Source organism: Cryptomeria japonica, chromosome 1, assembly GCF_030272615.1.
Source record: "Cryptomeria japonica chromosome 1, Sugi_1.0, whole genome shotgun sequence".
NCBI classification, from domain to species: domain Eukaryota; kingdom Viridiplantae; phylum Streptophyta; class Pinopsida; order Cupressales; family Cupressaceae; genus Cryptomeria; species Cryptomeria japonica.
The window spans coordinates 488,172,515-488,178,038 of record NC_081405.1 but is presented as its reverse complement, the minus strand read 5'-3'; positions in this window follow the sequence as shown (position 1 = coordinate 488,178,038).

Genomic DNA, 5,524 nt, shown 5'->3' with positions numbered 1-5,524 from the left:
AAACCTCCACCTTCCCTACAAAATGTATAATTATAATCCATGATGTTTGCTTGTTTGGTTTGGACGTAGGATCACAAAATGTAAGATATTTTCTCCATTTCTCTAAATGTGACAATGTTTGATTGAACTTGACCAACTTGTTTGATTTGAGGTTGAGTTTGACTGATCCTCTGATTGTGTTTTGGGCATTTGGGGTATGAATTTCTAGGATGATTATGCAAATGATGATGAACTAAGACAAACATATATGAGGTCTAGACAAGGATGTATATGAGGACGTACATGAGGGCTATGCAAAGACTTAGGACGATAATGAGGATGTAAGTGAGAACTATGCAAAGACTTAGGATGATAATGAGGACATAAGTGGGGACTGTGCAAAGACTTAGGATGATAATGAGGACGTAAGTGGGGATTGTGCAAAGATTTAGGACTTCCTAGGGTCACAAGTATGTTAAACTTTTGAGTTTTTGGTTTCAAAATGGACTTTGTTTTCTGTAAATTCGTGTGTGGGACAAGTTTTGTAGTTTTCCTAATTTGAGAACAATTGCTTTCGAGGTAGGTATAGCTGACTGACTCAATTTTCATACAATCTCGAAAAATTTGGAGATACGTAGGATAGGGCCTGAAATAGCCCTAAAGGACTGACTCAATATTGGTCTAGCACAATGATACATAAAAAAGCATGGAATACAATCTTAGGCTAGAAAGTGGACACCATTCAATGAGGCCCTTACGAAATACCGAGATAAAATGAACAGATAGAGAGTCTGGTAGCACTGGCTCCACTCCATGGCACACACTTCTCGAGCATGCCAGTCTCTCTTACCCTGAAGATCCAAAGATCTTATAGCCAAGGGATTTCTGTATCATAGTGTAAGGTACATGAAGGGTATCTATGGGGTATGATCCGCACTCCCGAAATCACTGAATGTAGGATTTTTGGCAGCTAAATTGGTTCATAGTATTAGGTTTCAAGTGGTCCCGATCCAATGACGGATTCTCAGAGCAAGCCACTTAAGACATTAGTTGAGCTTATCGGTACAGGGAAGGCCCCCACATACGTCGAATTCACTCAACACTCTAGCCATCTGACTAGAATATTTATATAGCGGCTTGAAAAACCCACTCGAGAGTACGCTTGGAGAGATGATATCCCCAACACATCCTATTTCAAAGTACCTCTATGGGGTGATAAAATCTCATGTCAAAGATGCCCCTCACTACGTAGAATAAAATAAAATTTGATGTCGTTGTCACCTTCCTCCTTTCTCCCAAGACCCCGAAGGTGGGTGGAAAGTTGGTTAATGCAACAGTAGGTCTACCCCAAACATGATAAAAATTCTTTACCTTAAAAAAAAATGATTTAATCTAATGCAGCCTAATTCACGTTCGTTTTATAGCCCAAATTTAGGTGTTGAATACGCATGTGCATGTCCATTTTAAACACCAAATCGAAATATGAAAGCATACATGCCAATTTTAACCATTTGTTGATTTTAAGTACCAAAAGACAAAGTGTGAGATACATGCATGTCAATTTTAGCCCATGTTTATTTTAAGCACCAAACAACGAAGTGTGAGATTATCCATGCATGTCCATTTTAACTGTTGTTGATTTTAAGCACCAAAAGATGAAGTGTTAGGTGATGCATGCAAAAATACTAATCTAATCCTTTCTATAAATCCACCACAGGCTGTAAACAGGAGATTAGTAGTTGTGTAGGGGAAAAAGCGAGACTAGGTTAATCATGCCCTAATCCTACCTTTTGACACACATTACGGAATACGAAAGAGCCTAGAGATATCGCACAATTGGCTACTTCTTTTGGTGAAAGAGAGAGCCATGGGATATCTATTAGGATTTCTATTCCCTTGTTGAAATTGTAAGATCAAGTAATGCAAGTTCAAACCCTAATCCCAAAATGCAAGTATGAACCAATAACAAGATTGCAGAATTGAGATTAAACAATGAACAACTGTAAGTACAAGGGTGAAATAAGAATGCAGATATGTACCCGGAGTCAAAATCGGACTGAAAATGTTCGGGACGGGAGCGCGGGCGCCACTGTCCCGAAAACTACACCGGAAACCACTGTTCTGCACTCTAGAAACTGTCTGCAAACTGTCTGTCCAGAGGACCAGGGCGCCCAGCGCCTCTGTCCCAGGGACCAGGGCGCCCAGCGCCCCTGTCCCAGTCTCCTACTCTGCAATTTCACACAGAGTGCTGTTCCAACCTTCTCTCTCCGGATCTGTATCCCGCGGCATCGTCCGAATCTTGAAACCTGCAATAATATCTGAAAAGGGGGAGGGGCGGCTATATAGGGTTTTGCCTTAGTCAAACCCCCGCTTCGGTGATTTCCACCTCCACGAATAGCCAAGTTGTTTTGTAAAATGTATTGTGTGTGCAGACCTAGTGTGTGTGCAAGGTCCAAAATGCAAGAAAGCAAACTAGAGCAACCTAGAAAGTAAACCCTAATTGCTTGCAAATGATAATGTAAATGCTCTAAATCAAGATGCAATGTGATCTAAAGCATGAATAAAAGATGTATCAAAGCTTATGCAAAGACATGAAAACAATACGAAATCATACCCAACCCTCAAGGGAGGAGTACAAGCCAATCTTCAGTCGGTAATCTCCTATTGTTCTTCAATGTCTTCCAAGCCCTAAGTGGATGAATGAATTTGATAGATGCTTGATAGAATGATGTTGAATGTTGTTGAAGTCCTCAAAGATCTGCTCTTTCGCTGCATATGAAGTTCCTGGAAACAAAAATCCGATCATCCCTTCCAATGAAGAAAGAGAGCTCTTATGTAGGAAACCCTAGATCAAAAATTCATATTTTGGCCGACCTAGAGATTGAATATCCCACCAATTTCTTGGGGTTAAGCTTTATTTTATGATTGGATCGTGCTCCCAAAATTTCGGGAAAAATGTTCGGGACCATGTGCACCGGGCGCCACGGTCCTGGCAACTTTTCACCAAATTTTCAGGGCCGTCGGATATGATGATTTTAGAGAGAATCCCGAAGTTACAGGTGATTTCGAGATGTTTTGACCCCGAAACCAAGCCCCCAAGTTCAAAATAGGACTTAATTAGGGTTTTTGATTAAGTGATGTATTGAAGGAATAAAATGCGAGGGGCGCGCTTTAGTGAAAGGGCCCAACTTTATGATGTAGAGAATGATGAAAATAGGACCTTAGACCTAATTAATTTGATTAATTAAGTGCTAAAGGAGAAATGCAATGCAGAATGTAAAATGCACTAAGGCGGGTGCTAAACTAGGTGTGAAATTGTACCACCCTAGCGAGTGCGTACAATTTACGACGCTACAGTAGTAAAATCAAACTAACAGAAAATAGAAACTCAAAACTTGACAGAAGTGAATGTGTAACTTTACCTGTGCGATTGCGTGATAATTACAAATCGAATGCATAATTATGACAGAGTGAATGTGTAATTCTGACAGACCGAATGCGTGATGATATCTGATCAATTGCATAGAACTAATAGGTCAATTGCATAATAGAGAAGTAGACAACAAAAAATTAAAAAAATAAAAGAAAACTAAACTCGATCACCAACTTGCAAAACCAACTATGAGGCCCTAGCCAAATCTCTCATCATCCATTCTATATTGATTAGATAATATTTAACTTGATAAGAAAGAACTAAGCTATTATATCTATCAAAGGCCAGTTGATCTTCTGACTCTTGTATTTTCTTTTCTGCCTGGAGAACCTTTTGATAGCATTTGGCTTCTCTTATTTGTTGTTTCGTCCTTCTTGCACCTGAAATCCTAAACTGTACTTTTCTTGCCATAAACTATTATAATGAAATCATGAAATAGAAGTAATCTATTTCTAGATTAAACCAATTTTAGACAGAAATAGACAGATCAAATAACAAACAAATAAAAAATTAGACAACAGTTTTCCCTGCGAATGCATAATCCGAAAAGGGCGATTGCATGATCTGAACAAGGCGATTGTGTAGCCCTGTCAAAGTGAATGTGTGACCCCGCGGGGTCGAATGCGTGATGTTGTCTATGCGATTGCGTGATGGAATATCTATTCTCAAAATCCGTATGAAATCTGTAAAAAAAAAGCAAAAATTCGTACGACCTGGAAAAATTATACAGAGAACAGAGAAGGTAAGTTAGTTGTGTTTCACATCGGGTTCACCAAAAATGTATGCATGCAAAATTCATCTTAAAAACAATTGAAATTAGAAACAAAGGGAAATCACGAATCCCTATCTAATCAAAGAATTCTAACAAACAAGACAATGAAATAATGCAATATCAAACAAGTAGGAATTAAAATAGTTCAAATCAAACTCCTTATTCCAAGATTGCATATAGCTTCCATTGCTCTTCTCTTCTCTATGGTGTGATGACTCTTAGATATTGTGTTGGTAACCTGTAAGTGACACAAACATTCGAAGTTTGTGATTCAAAATGTAATTATCCAGGATTGAGGAGGATTGAAAATGGAGATTGGATGAGATTGATTGAAAGGTGGAACATATTGATCAAGATGTGGAACTCAGGTGAGCTTAAATACTAATTGATAGTTGAACTGTTGATTGTAGGAGTGAAACTAAATAGATTGAATAGATTAATTGAGTCAACTAATTGAGAAAAAGCTGACTAAAGGGGAAAAAAAAGAATGATTGGAGGAAATAAAGAGGATGACAAAGAAAGCTTTATTTAGAAAAAGCTAATTGAAAGATGGAAATAGAGATTGGAGAGATAAATGAATGAATTAATTAATTGATTGAATTAATTAATTTAGCATGTGCTTGCACTTTGACTTGGATTTTCAATTTAATCTTTGGATGAGATTTTAATTCAAATATTGAATTTATTTAATTCAATTTAGTATTTGAGTATATTTAGAACTTGACTTTGATTTTCAATTTGGTTTTTGAAATCATGCACATGTGATTGATATTAGAATAATTTAGAAGAATGTGAAATTAAATGAAATTAGAATTTGGGGATTTGGAAATGGAAGAATTAATTAGTTAATTAAATAATTTAAAGAAACTATTTAATTATTTAAAAATAGAATTTAATTAAATAATAAAGACTATTTAATTTAAAGGATTAAATCATAGTTAATTAAATAATAAATATTTAATTAATATTTAGAAAAGGATTAAATGATTAGATGATTAGAGATAGAAATTGAGAATTAATTTATTTAAATAATAAAGATTATTTAAATTGGGGAATTAATCAGAATTAATTAAATAACAAATATTTAACTAACATTTAGAAAATAGTTAAAATGATTAAATGATGATAGAATAAGAAATAGAATAATTAGTAAGATTATGAGGAAATATGAAATAGAAGAATAAGATTAATTAACTTAATTAAATAATTATAGAATTATTTAATCAATTACAGGAATAATTAGTACATGATCAATGAGACATTTTTAGGTGTCTACACTATGCATTTGATCATTCCCAAGATAAATGGTTATCTTTACGTGCCAAAACCATTTTGAAACT